The sequence below is a fragment of the Perognathus longimembris genome, chromosome 8, assembly GCF_023159225.1.
Source record: "Perognathus longimembris pacificus isolate PPM17 chromosome 8, ASM2315922v1, whole genome shotgun sequence".
In the NCBI taxonomy this organism is placed as follows: Eukaryota; Metazoa; Chordata; class Mammalia; order Rodentia; family Heteromyidae; genus Perognathus; species Perognathus longimembris.
This window is the reverse complement of record NC_063168.1, coordinates 68347449-68365212: the sequence shown is the minus strand read 5'-3', so window position 1 is coordinate 68365212 and position 17764 is coordinate 68347449. Positions and strand designations below refer to the sequence as shown.

The 17764-nt window shown below is 41.8% G+C and overlaps 1 protein-coding gene and 1 non-coding gene across 2 annotated transcripts in view; both read left to right on the top strand.

Annotated features, from left to right (window-relative positions):
• Vsnl1 (visinin like 1) overlaps positions 1-17764 on the top strand; it is an 88639-nt gene that overhangs the window by 20826 nt on the left and 50049 nt on the right. The window lies entirely within an intron of this gene.
• On the top strand, positions 683-788 carry LOC125357004. Its single transcript, XR_007212037.1, has one exon. It is a non-coding gene; the product is annotated as a U6 spliceosomal RNA (small nuclear RNA).

Here is a 17764-nt window from a genome sequence, read left to right as displayed (position 1 = left end):
AGTGGTGGCAAAATTTAATCATTGTAATAAATGTTTTAACTTAGATTGACCAGTTGATATTTAAAATATAAAGATCGGCACAGACAGGTTGGAGACCTGCCTTCGTTGGTAGAGCACTAGATAATATATAAGCCAAAGTGTCGAGTACTGAGTTTGAGTTCCAGTTTCCCAACTAAAACCAAAACAGAAAAGAAAAATCAGCATAGATTAGCAATATTCTAAATTCATGTCTAAGATAACTACATCTCTTACCAAAGACATTATCCCAACTGTCATAAAACCTTACTACTCTCCTATGAGCTTTGTGTCTATCTTTTTACCTTTACCAATTTGACATTCTTTTGGTTAGAGTCATCATATGTAAAATGAGTAGAGTTAAAATAAAATATTTCTGATATACTTCCCGTTATACCTACCTATCACTGAATGCGTAGCCAAATCTCAGTCTCTTGCCAGAATTTGAAAGGGTGTTAGATGATTTTAAAAATCTGTTCATGAGCTAGTGTTCTCAAAAATAGATACAGATTTGTCTTTGATACCCAGTCTTCCCACAGAAAGGATTACGGTCTGTTATATTTCACTTGTGCTAACAATATGAAGGGGAAACAAAACAAGCAAAGTAAACATCAGAAAAGAGAGTAAACGATCTGGTTTTTGGCTGATTGCACACACACACAATTCAGCACTCACTTTAGCAGCACATATACTAAAATTGGAGCAACACAAAGATTATTATGGTCCCTGAGCAAAGATGACAGGCAAATTTCATGGAGGTATTCCATATTTTTTTAATCCAAAGATTCAAATAAACACAAAATTAACAATTTTTTTCCTAAGGAGGCTCAATTCAAACTAAATTACAAAAGCAAATCATCTTTCCTCTCAATTTATCAAAAAAAAATGTTTAGATGGCTGGGGAGATAGTTCAATGGCAGAACATTTGTCTAGGAGGTGTGAAGTTCTGGATTCAACTCACAACACTGAGAGAAAACAAGCAATTCATGAATAAAAATGTAGAAAAAATTCCATGCACAGTAGTAATCAAAATGATAGAAATATTCTAAATTTTAAGAGTATCTGAGATAAATCTAGATGGAATCAGATGGCTTCAAGGCTGGTGGCTGCCCAATGACAGGTGATTCTTGACTTGGTCTTCAGTGGGTTAGCACAGATTTCAAGATGGGTTAAAAAAAAGTGGAGAAGTACTAGGAGGAAGACTGTATTTGTGGTGAGAAGGAAGGAGAAAGAGGAAGGCTGTGTTCATGGGCAGTCGGGTAGATGGTGGTACAATTCTTCAGAGAGACTCCTTGCCAAGTATCTATTCTTCTGTGACTTGTAACAATACCGCCCAGAAGCTAAACCAGAAAACGACACTCCTTTTGCATTGTTCTAATAGGTTCTCATCCGAACAGCAACAACAAAAAAATATGTGACTCACCCTAAATTCCCTCACCCAGCTGGCGCGGTCTGTGATTCTCGGCCTGCAGAACTGCTACTACTGGGTTGAGGTGCAATTCAAACCTATTGAGATTTCCTTGGGTTGACGGTTCACAGCAGGTGTTCTTATTCTTTCCAGCCCTGGTTTTATTTCTAGGTCTTCTTTTAATGTTAACGGTTTTTTTAAGCTCCCAAGGCTAGTGGTTGGATGAGGGGTAAAGAAATGCACAGTTTTGACTAGCTGATATAACTGAGCAACATATAAAATCAACTCACTTTTGAATAATAGCAATGGCACTGACATATGGTTGAAAAAAAAATAATGCACTGGAGGTGAGAGGTTACCTATTCAGTTTGCAAGGCTTAGTGATCATATGGATTCTTAGGTCTTTAGCAATCATTTCATGGATCCTCTTACCTCTGGATTTCATCCCAGAATCTTACAGACTAGGTTTTGTGTGTTTTTTCTTCAGATGATTGTAAACATTTTTTGTTGTTAGAAATGAAAACCAAAGCGGATGCTAACATTTCCACAGTCTTTAGAAATCAAAGCACTGAATATTTGCTTTCTGACGAGGCATTTATATAGGTCACCAGATTATATAAGCAGGTTTTTGTTTTCTCTTCCCTTCTGACTTTGGTCGTAAGTTTAGCATTGCAGTAAAGCAGTTGTGTTGTGCTTTGTTTTGTTTCGCCATTGAACATTATTTTGTAAAGTGTGTCTATTTTTGAAGAGCAAGAGCTGGAACCTCAGAGCCAGTGAGAACCAACTGAACCCTAGGGATCCGCCTCAGCTTCTTTTTGTGAGACATGTGGGCTCCCCAAGACATTTGTCTATCCGTACACTGTAACGCAGCTTCCCTCTCTGCAGTTGAGCTCTGAATTTATTATTGCCAAATGATCATATACCATCTGCTTTTCATTCCAAATCCTAGAAGAGCAAGTCTGTCTATTTTTACCCCTATCGGAAGAGTTCTTCCCACAATCCAACTTCATCAACCTCTTTAGCTGGCCTGTACTGGACCACTTGGGTCAGCAGCCCAACCTTGATTGCATGAGCAGTTATCTGTAAGTCAAAACCACTTACCACTACTTACCTGAACATGAAATATTGAAAAAGCCACTTCCACGAAAGACGTATTAATAACTGATATGGTCAATATGTAGGGCAAGGAACAACCAGAAAGATGAGAAGGGAAAGAACTTCTTCCTGCCAAGTATAATTCAGGCACCCTATCTGAGCATTACATATTGTCCTTCCAGCAAAGCCCTGCAGGTTTATGCTTCCAGCCCCATTCACAGAAGAGGATAGTGAGGCCTGGAGGAACATGTGGTAGACTTGGCCGGTCAGCAGGACTCGGCCTGTTTGACTCTGGAGTGTGAGTTTGAGCCATTTGCAACCCCAGAGCATTCTGTTGTCCATTAATACTGGCGTCCATTAATACTGAATGCACAGTGGTCAGAGTGCAGAGCACTGAGCAATTATTGATCTATCAATCAAAATTGACAATCGATAGACTTTAAGATATACTCCATCCATTGCCAAGCATATGAAAATTGTCTGTCTGCAATCTAAATCTGTAAACCTTTTCAAAAGACCACATCGTTTTATTATAGAGGTAATGTTTCACAATAAAGAAAGAATCTGAAAAATATTATGGTGGAAAGAAATAAAAATCATAATCCTAATACTAAAAATAAATTATTTCTATTATTTGACTCTAATCTACATACCTAGTTTTTCTTTAACATAGGGCTGTAAATAAAATTGACCTAAGTCAGGTGCTGTGGCTCAGAGATGTAGGTAGGACCATAGCACAAGGCTGGACCTGGGCAAAAGCACCGAATCCGGGGCTGGGACTGTGGCTTAGGAGTGGAGTGCTTGCCTGGCATCCATGAAGCCCCTGGCTTCAATTCCTCAGCACCACATCAACAGGAAAAGCCAGAAATGGCACTGGCTGTGGCTCAAGTGGTAGAGTAAAAAGAAGCCAGGGACAGTGCTCAGGCCCTGAGTTCAAGCCCCAGGACTGGCAAAAGAAAATTCTGTCTGTAAAAACTACACCGAAGGGTGGGGAGTATGGCTCAAGTGGTATAGTACTTGCCTAGAAATCATAAGGATCTGAGTTCTAAACCCAGCATCACTGTGAACGGGAGGGTGGGGAGGAGAAGAAGAAGAAAGGAGAGGGAGGGGAGGGTGAGAGGGAGGAATGGTGTGAGGGAAGAAAAGGAAAATAGGAGAAAAAGAGTGTGAGAAGGGAGGGAGTGAAGGAGGAAGGAAGCAAGAAGGGAGGAAAGGAGGGAGGGAGGGAGGGGGGAGGGAGGGGAGGAGGGAAGGCAAAGGAAGGAAGACCAATTGCATTGCTGGGCATGGTGGTACATGCTTGAAATCCCAGCATTTGGAAGGATGAGTCAAGATTTTGAATTCAAGAGTAGCCTGGGCTACATTGTGAGATCATGTCTGAAAAAAAACCAATAGCTTAGCATTTAGCTCAGTGTGGAAGTACTACTTAGCATGTTCAAGGCCCTGGGGGTTCAATGCCCAGTACCACCTAAAAGAAAATGACATTGGCTAACAATCTATCTTTCCATGTCTTATCTAGTCGTCTTTGATTGAGAAAGAATCTCATGTAGGTTTAGAACTTGTATCACATATTATAAAATGCAAGAAAACAATTTACAACTTTCAGAAAAAGAAAACAGGTTTTCTTATTCTTTGCAATATATTATATGCAATATATTCCACACTTCTGATTGTCAAACACAAGTTTGTCATGTGGGCCAGTAGCCTTCTCTGAGCCTTCCTTGAGCCCTTCCCACCAATAGGCACTGGCAAAGCTACAATATGAAGGAAGCTACGTCTAGGTAGTCGACCATTTGTCAACGCAATGCATATTTATCATTAAATATGCTATTATTACACCATCTCACAAGGCTGTTCTGAGTGTACTTAAGAAATTACTCCAACACATAAGCTTAGACTATTGTAAAGATAAAGACATCAACTGCAAATGACCACACATTCATTTTATGTAGGTAAGCAAATGACAGAGCTACTCTCTTCTATGTCTATCTACCACAGAACTGCAAAACACCAAAATTTCTCAACTTGTCTTACAAATATTTGGTCAAACTGTTGCATCTAGTATTTCCATGCACATCAAAACCCAGAAATTTTCCTAAATGATGTTTAAAACACTTACTGGATGTCCACACAATATAGACATCTGTGAGAAAGACAGAGTCCCTGTCAAATCTCACAGAATCACAAATTGGCAAGTTATTGTAACACACAAAACTAATTGGAAAGTATTAACTTCAGATGCTATTGCAATACCAATAAATTTGGTACCAACAAGTCTTATGAAAGCCTTAAATTTGCATTTTAATTTGCTATAAAAATTTCATATCATAACAAAATCACTGGAGGATTACCTATGGCAGAAAAACTACCTTTTCCTATACTAAAATAATGTTCTCTAAGTTAGTAATAGTTTTTCTTTATTATTCTACTGAGGGTTTCTTTTGAAATGAATATAATTACTCAGTATGACAAGAGCCAGAGAGGAAAAGAATAATTACCCCAAATCAAAGAGGGCCATTTGAGTAGTTAATCTTCCACACTGTGACGTATCTGGGAAAAAATCAGTCTGGATTAGAGATAAGTATGAATTACAAAATGCTACAAAAGTAAGAGAAGGGGAGGGTGGCAGGGAAAGGAGGATGTTGAAAGGGGTGACACTGAACTATATATTTATTGTGAAACTTTCATAGGTAAAAATGTAGGGACTAATATAACAAATATCCACTGACCTATTACACAGATTTCAAATATTAATACCTTCTCATATCTTGAAATGGTTCTCATCTCCTTACTCAAATTTCTGGAACTCTTTTCTTCCTAAGAAACAGTCCTTCTACTAAACTGAGCATGCACTTTTTCATGAATTTTTATTTTATTCTTTTTCCATACCTGGGACTCAAATTAAGCACCTGATGCTTTTGTTTTTGCTCACTGGCTGGTGTTCTACCACTTGAGCCATGCTTTCAACTCATATAATTTTTATATTTAATATATTATTTTATAAGTATTTATAATAGAAAAATACATTAAATTTATAATTATTATATTATATTGTTATGTTATTATTTTTCACATCTATTACCAGAGGGGTTTGTTTTTGTTTTCAAGCCCATACTGGGGCTTGAACTCAAGGCCTGGATGCTGTCCCTTAGCTATTTCCACTCAAGGCTAGTGCTCCCCCACTCACTCAGACACAATTCCACTTCTGGATTTTTTGGTTGTTAAATGGAAATAAGAGACTCACAGTCTTGAACCCCAATCCTCAGATCAGGCTCCCGAGTAGCCAGAAGTATAGGCATGAGCCATGGGTACCCAACAGGAGGGGGTGTTTTTTAAGGGCATATTTCCCACAAAGGAACAAAGCTTCTCTTGTGATTGCTCTGCATTTTGACCATTTAGGAGAGATGTTATAGGCATGAGAAAAAAAGAGTAATTAAAAAACAGCACTGTGATGAAAATGCTTTGGAGAACTACTCATTGTCTGGGTGACTTATTTCTATAAACAAGTCCTATACCAAGCATGTCTCAAACAAAGGGTCCTGGACAGTTAAGAATCACTTGACTCAATAGACTTTAGGCCCGTACTGGAGACGTTCATATTTCAAATGTTAAATCTGTGAACATCAAAGGTTTACCTTATTTGGCAGTGATTTTTTTTTTTACTGAGCATCAGTCTCTATGGGATTTTTAAAGGGTATGAGTATCGATGGATCTGTATTAATCAAAAACATTATGCATAGGAAAATGGAATGTACAGAGCAGTAAAAATCTGACAAAAAATAAACAGTACCAGTAGATGCTGTTTCTTGAGCGTCTACTAATGCCAACCACTGTGCTAGTTTTCTTTATTACCTCTAATTTATACATTAAATGTTATTTTCACAAACTAGTAGATGACAAAACTAGGAAAGATTAATTAATTACCCAGAGTGGAAAGACAAATTTATTCAAAATGGATAGTTTTTTCATTATTCAAACTTGATTTTTAAAAGGGAAAATTTTAAGCCTTCCAATAACACTGAGGTAGCAGAGAAAAAAATGATTTACAACCTCAAAACACCCAGAATACCAAAAGCCTATATTTAGCAATGATTGGGTCAGATAACCTCTATGTTTTGTAACCTAAACCTTTTTTCCTCTAGGAACTAGAAACAATCTTGTATAAATATGAGAGAATTAATAATAATTTTCTAAACAACACTGTAGCCTCGAATCTATTCTAAGACTGCTTATTTCCCTTATTTGAAATCGTTAGTAATTAAGCTTCTACTGCTTTATTGTATAACCCTTTTGAGCTGGATAGCAAGCAAGGGAACTTATAGTTGCCATATTGTCAACCAATTTGTCAGACACATGCCTCTGCATTGAGGTAGGAAATGAGCCTGCCTGTTCATATAATACTATCAAATTCATCACTATCAAGATAAGGACCTTGAATGTGTGTGTGTGTGTGCGTGTGTATGTGTTCCAGAACTAGGGCTTGAAGTCAGGGCCTCATGCTTTCCCTTGAGCCTCCTCTACTTCTGGCTTTTTGCTTTTAATTGGAAGTAAGAATCTTATGGACTTTTCTGCCTTGGATGGCTGGCTTCGAACCTTAATACTCAGATCTCAACCTTCTGAATAGCTTAAAGACAGGAGCCACTAATGTCCTACTTAGCTTGAATGTTTAAATGACAGAAAGAGGAGGCTCCTTATCTTTCTATGTAACTTCTTACTCCAGATATCTTCTTAAAATACCTTCCACTTGAATTAAAAGTGTTAATATTTGATGCTTTCTTGATATTAGCTTTCTCTGGTGGGTTGTACCAATGTACCATTTAACTACATTTCATTTTTATTAGCTATTGGTATTTCATCTTTTGTTCATATGTTGCTTATATACTTTACCTAACCAGCCCAAAATCTTCTTCCCTTTTACTTCTAAGCATGTGTCATACTTAAAACACAATTGCTTCTCTTTTTCCACGTTGTTTGATTTTTTAGACTCCCCAAGCTTTGAATTTCTATGCATTTGAATGTATATACATATTTAAATATGTATCCATTTTATCTTTTGTAACTTCTGCCTTGTCATTTATGTTCAGAAAAATCCTTCTTGATCTTAATAAATAAGATTATCTTCACTTTGTATTCCAAGCATCATTTTAAAAAATATGATAAGTAGTGTTATTTAATCCTGAATTTTATCATCAAAATTGCTATCAAGGGATGTTGATGTCATTTACAAAATTATCTTTCTGTCCCCTTTGTTCTGCAAAGCTTCCCTGATCATATATTAAGTGATTATATATAGCTGGATCTATTTCTTGAGCTTCCATTCTGTTATGCTGATCTATATGTCTATTTTTGTGCCAGTAAACTGTGCGTTTATTTGAAGAGAGCTCAAATTTCCACTCTTGAGTTTGTGCTTCGGCAAGCTAAACACTCCTTGCTCTTTGAATTGCTGTTCTTGTGCTTAGCATCCAAGTCCTAGCCTGTGCCCTCACAGCTAAAAGCAGGCATTGGTGAGATGAAAGACCAGGCCTTAGAGTGCTCAGAAATTGACTCAGCGGGGGACAGAAGTAAACAGTAAGGCTGGATCCAGTGGCTATAATTCTAGCTACTTTGAAGGCAGAAATCAGGGAGGCTAGCTTGGGCAAAAAAAAAAAAAAAGTAGTTGGGGAGACTCCATTCCAACCAATGGCTGGTACTATACACCTGTTATTTCAGCTATGGGAAAAGCTCAATAGCGCAGTGCAATGGAACATGCCTGTAATCCCTAATAAAAATGGGAAGCACAAGTAGAAAGATCTCATCCCAGGCCAGTGGAGGGCATAAAGTGAGCTACTTCTTCACAAACAACGAATGCCAAAAGAGACTTGGAGGGGTGATTCAAGTGGTAGAATGCTTGCCCAAGCAAGTGTGAGGCCCTGAGTTCAACTCCCTAGTAATAGCCCTCATAAAAAAGAAGTGCCCAGACAGAGGGAGGAAGAGTGGCCGTCTTACTCTGAAACAAATCGTTTCTACTGTAGAAAGTACAAGGTTGGAATTCCAACTCCACCATTTTCTTGCTGTGTGACCTTAGACGTATTGGGTACACTCCCTCAGCCCTATTACCCTCAACTGGAAAATGAATACATAGTGCTATCTACTGAATAACATGATCATGAAGATGATTTTACTGTTGTTATTGCTGTCTATAGATTCGCTAGTTAATATTTTTAAAGAATTTATTAATACACACAACAAATCGAATAAGGTAAGAAAGGTTCACGTCTGTAATCCTATACTTAGGAGGCTGAAATCTGAAGCTCACAGGTCAAAGTCAGCCCAGGAAGTAACGTCCCGAAGACACTCATCTCCTAAACTCTTATCTCAAAACACCAGATGTAACGCTATGGCTCAAAGTGGTACAGTGCTAGCCTTGAGCAAAAGAGCTCAGGGACAGTACATAGGTCCTCACTTCAAGCACTGTGACCCAAAATAAATAAATGTAGGAAAGGTTCCATAACTTCTCCCAGGAGACCAGCTACTAGAGGTGCTAGAGGAGGCATTTTACTTCTGCTGGGTGCCACCCAGGTCTAGCCTTCTCCCTGCAGAGGATGTTCTCCCTGCACTGGGACAAAAGGCCCTGATCAATGGGGCTCTGCACTGATTGTACTGGCAAATCTGCAAAATCTTAAGAGTAAGGGAAACCTACAGCTCAAACATACTATCTGATGGTCTAGAGGTTTCTTTCCGTGTCAACATGGAAGAGCATCAGATGAATGGGAAGAGGCAACATGATCTTATCTTAATCTGCAACTCAGCTGTGTGGAAACTAAGCATTACCCACCACTCGGTTTCCAGTGGCAGTGACTCTGGCCCACAAGCATTTGTCATCCCTACAGGGTGAGAGGGGAAGCAACACTCGGCTCCTTCAGCACCTGTTACCTGTGCTCTCCGCGGCCTGAAGAGAGGCAGGTAGAGGATTCCCTGGTAAGCCAAACACACCCGGAAGGTCTGATTTTACTCTGCCTGGCCTTGGTATTGTTGACTTTCAACCAAGATAATTTTCATGCACCCTAATGAAGGGCTCTGTTCCAATTTTTTTTACTGGATCCTACACAAAACACCAGCAAGGTCAGGATAAATCAAATTTAGACGTAGACACAAGTCAATGATGAGAACCCTGGACTAGGAGGGTCAGCACATCCCTCTGGCAAGTAAACCCCGTCATCCATCTCTTGATGCTCCAAGAAAGGGGACTCAGATACACTTTCCCTTCTCCATGGCCTTCTTTCTTCCTTTGCGTTGTTTTTGTAAATCTTCTGTGGGTGGCTCCTTGGGTGTCTTTACGACTTCATTCCAGGGATATGAAGCTTGCTGTCCATCTGCAGCTCTGGGTTTTGTTTTCTCTCCTGACAGGTCATGAAATTTACACTAGAGTCTAAAGGGCAATACATTGTACAATTTAGAAACTCTCTCCATGGTATGTTTCTTTCAATGCCTCTGGCAATTCTTTCAGGCAATGCATTTCATAGAACTCTCACAGAGGAGAAAAGAGAAGTTCAATGAGGACTGGGGATTGTGCAGACGTACCTCGGGGAAACTGTGGACTGGCTTGGCACTGGAGACTAGTTCTGATTGCTTTAGGGAAAGTACAGGACACAAAGTTCACAAAACCCACAACACACACAGAGGCCTAGGAAGGTCACCCTGAGGGAGCACATACTTCTGTAGCCAATGGATCCAGGTCAAGACACCAGAATGATGCACCCTACTTGCAGGCAAAGAGTCATGTCCTATGCAATGTGGGTGGCTAAGGTTGATTGAGAGATGGTCCTGTTTCCAAAGCCTTCTTGGGGCTCTCCTTTGTCCTGGTAAGTCCTTTCTGGACCATCCAAGGCAGCAGCCTTAGGCACCCAGAAGTGATGATCCATGGATTCATCATTCTTTTCTCTCTGAATTTGCACTAATTGAATTTGAATTGTTAGCAGTATTAGAGAGTGCATTAGCACTTGCTAAGTTCTTTCCTCTCTTGAATTTTGTTCAAATCAAGTTGCTCAGGCCTACACTACTAGGTAATCAAGAGATCTGAAGACTGTCATTTAAAGCCAGCCCAGGCAGACAAATCCAAGAAACTCTGATTGCCAGTGAACCATCAATAAAATGGAAGCGGAGGTGTGATTCAAGTGGTAGAGCACCAGCCTTGAGTGAAGAAGCCAAGGAAGAGCAAAAGACCACACACACACACACACACACACACACATCTGGTGAAAACATGGACAATATAGAGCCTCAGAGACATTGCTGACCTGGTAGATTCTTCCCCGGGGACTCCAATTCCAATGTAACGTCTCCTACAACAGCTTCCACAGAGTGCTGAGATGTCATCCCAGCTACTCCTCCTTTATTACGACATCCAGAGCTAAACAGGGTAGGCCCGTGTCCTGCAAATGAGTCCTCAAAACGGGGCTGTGAATACATTGTTTGAAAAGGGAGTGGGAATGCTTTCTACAATTCCTGAGACCCACTTGGGAATGAAAGCCATTTTCATTGTTTCTTAATATCGTGTGCACACTTTTTCTGATGATATACGTCCTGTGTGTTCACTATAACAAGTTCAGAGAGACATGGAGGAGACACTTGAATTTCACTGCCTGCACTGACAACCACTGTTAAGATTTTGGTGTTTCCTGTGCATGTAAGCTTGAGTAAGGGTGTGTATAAAGCAAAAGCAGGGTGCTACTACCATTTTGTGACCTGCTTTTCTCACCTAACAGTTGATTACAATATCTTCCCTCCTTTTGTCTTCCTTTTTTTGGGCACAAACCTCACTTAGATTCATTACATCATTTAGCATGTGGCATATCACTTTCACTGCCTTTGTAAAGCCCTTCTGGGATTTTCTTAGATGATTTCTTCTTGGGTTTTCTTATGTGATTTTTTTCTCTAAATCTTTAATACATACTTCCATTCCCTTCCTCCAGTCTATGTGTTTTATATATTTCTTCAGGCAAATGTATATCCTTGAAAATATGTAGCCTTTGCTTGCATGTTTTTTTGTTAAATTTAAATATATGAATCAAGGCCAATGCTTGTCAGCCAATGCAGATCTCAATATCAGTTTTCAAAGCTTCATAATTTCCACTGTGCAGCTCAACCAAAGTTTACCTAACCAGTTTCCTGTGCTAGATACCAGGTTGGTTGGGTTTTGTTCGTTTGTTTGTTTTGTTGTTGTTTGGTGTGACTGGTGTTTGAATTCCAGGCCTCACACTTACTAGGCAAGTGCTCTATCAGTTATATCACACACTCAGCCTGTGTGCTTTTAGTTTATATTTCAGAGAGGTTTTGAACTTGTTCTTAGCCGGCCTCAGACTAAAAACTTGCTACCTCAATGTCACCAGCAACTGGGATTACAGACATGTACAACCATACACTTGCTCGAATCATTTTAAACAATGCTGTTTGTGTGTGTATGCATGTGTGCACACATGTCTGCATTTGCAAGGCACATATACTGTGTGATTATTTCTTGAGATATTTTTGAGAAATCGCTTGATAAAACATTGTCCCTCAATCTTATAGCTTCTAAACAGGTTTCATTGCTGCTCTCTCTCTCTCTCTCTTCATTTCTTTCTCCTTCCTTCTCTCCTTCCCTTCTCACTTCCCCCTTGCTTGTTTCACTCATGGAACTTAGCACAGTCATCTTGTAGCTTCTTTCTTATGGTACAACTGGTAAGTTCTACCTGTCGATAGTAGGGATCCCAGGCTAGTGAATGGATTTGACATTTCCTGGGTTCCTGATCAGTGGTTGGCTCTGAACTCAATCCTAGGGGAGTGAGACAATCACTTTGCCCCTGGAGGAACACACTCTCCCTCCAAGTCTAGTGATAGTAGAGACAAGAATGACAGCTATTACTATGAAGGTGATATAGGGAGGGAAGTTCTACAAAGTGCAATCAGGTATGAAAAAGGAAGCCAGACAATGAAGTCATTGATAATAACATCTCATGTATATGAAATATGAGTTAGAGTTCACTAAAAGAACAAGATAGAGCTAATGGAAACTGTCCTCAGGTTTTAAAAAAGCACCAGAAGGGAACAGAATCAAGAAGATAGACATGATAAAGCAAGCTGGAAAGAGGGTGAGAAGAAGGAAGACTAAAGAAGTGCATGCTGGGAGTGGGCAGGGGGGAGGAGGAGGGGAAAGGAAGTAGGGAGAAGGCTCAGAGGCTGCTGAGGCAGGACAGGCCCAGTTGAAAAGGTCTAGAAAGTCCTGAAAAGTTTGGAGTCCAGAATGAGGGCAGTGACAGACCACAGCTGGTTTAAGCAGGAGGAAGTGTTGAAGACATTTTGTTGGTTACAGGGTGGAATGGAGGTTTCTGGGCTGGGAGCAAAACTGTGAATGTAGAAGCAAGTCATTGGGTGATTGTCAAAATGAGAGAACTTACAGCCTGAGCCAAGGACATGGTGATGGAGAGAAGTAAATAGGATTGAAAGGTGGACAACAAAATCTATCAACTATTTAACTTGACAATTGACTAGATATAGGGCCATGGAAGAAATGAAGAAGTCCAGGACAAACAAGTTCTAAGTGGGGTGCTTGGCAGAGGGTGGCATCATTTACCCAGAGAGGAGTGGCGGGAAGAGGAATTTGTTTGAATAATAATGTGGAGCTTGCTGTGGTCGCAGCACGCAATAATGAGAACGTCAAGTCGACAGCTGGGTAGATGACCACGTTTTCAGGAAAGATCTGCTGTGGGCTTAGTTTTGGGAACCCTAGTACAGTTCTGAGGAAAAATTTGTTGAGTAAATGAATTGGCTCAGTAATTTATAGCATCATCATTCAAATAGAATACATTACTTATATAAACCCACCTCTATGACTATTTCAAAATTGTCTTATTTAAGACTTCCCTGAGCCAGGTGCCAGTGGCTCACGCCTGTCACCCTAGTTACTCAGGAGGCTGAGATCGGAGGATCACAGTTCTAAGCCAGCCCGGGCAAGAAAGTCCATGAGACTCTTACCTTCAGTTAACCATCAGAAAACTGGGAGTGGAGCTGTGGCTCAAAGTGGTAGAGCGCTAGCCTTGAGCACAAAGAGCGCTCAGGGACAATGCCCAGGCCCTGGGTTCATGCCCCACAACTAACAAACAAAAAAAGACTTACCTATTCACTTCTGAGAATTATTGTAGGGATAACTGCTTAGGCTCATGCTGAGTGCAAGCATCTCTCGGCATGAGGGTCAAAAGACAAGTGGGCACTGACCCGACCATTTCTTTGGCCACACACAGGGCCGTGTCACTCAACTCATTGATATCCATTGCAAGGATAAGGTGGCACTCCCAACGTTTAAGGCATTGAGGGGGAGGTGCCTGGTGATGCAGGACACTGAGTCTGCTCCTTCCTGGCAGCGCCCTGCTGCTCTGAAGTAAGGGCCACCATCCCTCCCCACTGGGACTTGGCAGCACAGCCTAGAACACAATCTGTTGGGCAGAAGGCGGTGATTATTAATGAAAGCATTTCCTCTGTTAGTTACCTCACAGAAGCAAGCGAGGTCCTGACACTGCCAAAGAGGGCCCGTTTCCTTTCATACAAACCAGTTGTCAGAAATGCAAAGAGTGGCCAGGATGCCCAGGGAAGAAAAAATATGGTGCAGAAAAGTGGGTGGCTGCCTGAAAGAGCCTCTGATGAAAGGTCATCAGCTCTTAATCAGCTCAAACTTCTGTTCAGTGGGTGAGTGAGGAGCTGAATGGAAATCTCCTCGACTCAACAGCTGATGCTTAGCTTGGGCTATGGGATCCTCAAGTGACTTTCCTGTCTCAAGTCATAGCACTGTTACTTGAAGGATACAAAGTCAACAGGGCCCACAAGAGGATTCCTCTGTCTTAGAACTTGTGTGCTTCTAGTCACATGTACTGAGCTAGGTGACTCTCATAAAGCAGCTGCCTCTCTATCTTCTGCTTGGTTTGCTGATGAACGATGAGTACAGAAATGACTACTGTTGCCAAACTCCTTGCTTTGTGGAAGGACCTATAGGAAAGAATTCAATATATTCGCTATCCTCTCAATAGCCCCGAGAGCAAATAGCACAATTCCCACTTGACAAACAAGGGAACCAGGGCCCTACTGAGCTAAGTAACTTATCAAAAGTTACTCACCTTGTATTTAACGGGAACATCACTGGCTCCTAGGTCTAACTCCAGCATGTTCAACCAAGTGAAAGTAAGAGAGATTGGTTTATGTAACTATAACCCCTCTACACATCACATTCACAATAACAATAAATTATTTTTCAAAAGAGAGAGAGAGGGCTGGGGATATAGCCTAGTGGCAAGAGTGCCTGCCTCAGATACACGAGGCCCTAGGTTCGATTCCCCAGCACCACATATACAGAAAACGGCCAGAAGCGGCGCTGTGGCTCAAGTGGCAGAGTGCTAGCCTTGAGCGGGAAGAAGCCAGGGACAGTGCTCAGGCCCTGAGTTCAAGGCCCAGGACTGGCCAAAAAAAAAAAAAAAAAAAGAGAGAGAGAGAGATTGCACCCTAAAAATAGAAGGGAAAGTAAATGAGCAAAATTGGGGGCAAGGAAAGCTCAGCAGAATCTTTTTTTTTTTTTCAACAGAGCAGATTAATTTTAATGGAACCTTGAAGATGGATGCCACGGTGACCTGAGGAGAGTCAGGAGACAGGAGATGCAATGGGGACGGGGTAAAGGGACGTCAGTGGGGTAATGGGTGGGGGCAGGGCTGCAGGAAGCTAGAGAGATCAGAGTTCCATGAGTTTATGGTGCAGTGGGATCTGTGAGGACATAGAAAGAGAGCATGAAATAAGCAGTGAATAATACAGCAGCGAATAGGCTTTTGCCTGACGTGCTCTCAGGTACTTGGGAAATCATCATTGTGTCTTGATAAACAGAAAGAAGAAGATGGGTGGGTTATTCTGATCCCTAAGAGCTGATTTACCCATGTGGTTCTTTGCAAACCAGAGTTACTAAACAGCGTCACACCCCAGCTATCTGTTGGGTTTAGCTCTGGACCAATCACACCCAAAGACTAATGTCCACCCACAGTTTCCAGTCTAGAGTCAGAACTGTTCCCCCGGCCAAGGCTACTGGAACCCTCTGGCCCTCGGTCCCTTCTCTAAAGAAGGAGAGTTCAGATGGGGCATTGGGAGCAGCTGCGGCAGGCCCAGGAGGGAAAGCCATTCCTCTCAGCCTGGTCTCACGCAGTGACTCCAGTTCTACAGGGTCCAGGATGTTCAGCCCATCTCAATGTCTAAGGATCAAAAGACTGGGTGCTGCAGCAGGCTACAAGCCTCTTGCTAAGAGTGGCACTTCTGGGATGTGTTACAAACCCACTGTGTTCCCCGGCTCTAAGTGCCCTAACCTCCCCAGGCCTCCTGTAGAAAACAGAACAGCTGGACCCACTGATTGAACCCTAGGGCCCACTTCTGCTTTCCCTTCGTGTATTCATTACACACTTTTTTTTTTTTTAACAAACTCTCTCGTCACTTGCCCTAACAGTGCAACTGCCTCTGCTATCAAAGTATTTTTCCTCATTTATTATAGATCAAATATGTACGTTTCCTTTTTATCTTGGGTTCCCTGAGGATAGAGCCTGTGCTCCGCTGCTTGTTTCCTGCTTGTGGGCCAGAGCCCCGGCTGGAATCCCGTGAGGGTCGGGTTTGATGCCGCAGCAGCACAGAATGCTGTGTAGCAGGCATTCTCTTCCCCAAGGCGGCTCTGCTTCCCAGACACAGAAGGCAATGCCAGCCTGTGAGCAACACTCTCGCTTCACTCCCCCAGGAAAGGCTCCTTGGCCCTTGTGAGCACGTTGGGAGGAGGAAGAGAAGAAGCAGGAAAAGCCAGAACCTCATATAGTTGTCTTTACCAGAAAGGAAAAGCCCACACATTGTGCTGGCACACATTGGTTTTCAGGATCTGAGGGGGTTGGTAATAAGAGTCATTTCGACATCTTTGCACAGAGTTAAAAATGACTGGTAGCTTTCAGGCCTTGAGGTTTGACCCACACAGTGTGCTAGAGGGGTACAGAGCTGAGGGTTTCCGCCACAGCCCTGCCAGTAGCTGCCCTGTGGATCTGGAAGAATCTGTCATTGTTCTCAACTCTGTCCCCTTAAAACCACAGGATTTGAACTAGAAGAGCGTAGAGGACAATCTCTCAGCCTTTAGTCTTCACTGGGTGTCTAGTTTATGAGTTCTTAATGCTGGCTTCTAGAACAAGGATGTTGAAACTGTATTAGGGATGCCAGGTGGGGAGAATGAAAACACAAGTAGCATCTGTGCAGCCTTGGGTGTTCTGTGCTTAAGACAGTCTTCTGTTACTTTCCCCCGCGCCTACAGCAATGTGCCACACACTGACTGATGATCTTATTCACCTGGGCTACAAGTTAAATATGCAGACTTCCCTCTAAGGGTCAGTCCCACAAAGGAAGCCGAGACCATTATTGTATTTAAGCAGATGTAGGGAATCCTGCCTATAAGTTTTCACCTGGGGAGCAGTTACAGCTAGACTTCCCTGGTTGGTGTGAATTTGTCTTGGTGTATGGTGCCACCATAGCTCTTAGCTGTGACTGCTCATGCCAGCATGCTTTTTTTAATGAAAGAGGTATAAACATCACCTAGACCTGAGCCTTCAAGACTAAAACCAGGATTTCCTGTCCTACCATTCCCAGCACAGAGCCCTTTCCACAGAAGATGCTCAGGAATGTCTTTCAGACTGAGTTTCCTTGGAAGTTTTCTACGTGTTAAATTAATTGTGACACTTGTCATTAGAGACACTGAACTATGATACTAAGTGTAAGAGAAAGAGCAGGGCAGTGAGAGCCAGTAGAGCAGAAGATTGCACAGAGCTTTGTGAGAAGAAGAATGTTCAGATAGATGACAGGGGCAATTCTGCCATGTCAGAGAGGGATTAGAGAAAGGCCACCCTCTTCTTGTTATTTCAGTGTGTAGACAAGAGGCCTAGGCCTAGAGAGATCTGATGGATTCAAAACTGATCCAGGTAACCCGACACTGGAACCAGCCTGGCTCCCAGCACAATTGCCCACACTGCTGCACTGCGTGCATTCCAGAGCTCTACAGCCTAAGTTCCAACGCTCTTTCTTTTTGCTGTTCTGGGCCTGTTTCCAAGCCTGATTCGCCACTAATGTGCTTGTGCGGCTGTGTGTTTCTACATGTGGCTGGACTGCTCCATCTCAGCCACCCAGCTTTTCGACAAATCAGCCAGGCTGATTGCCAGATTACCTGGGTGGAGCTGGCTGTAC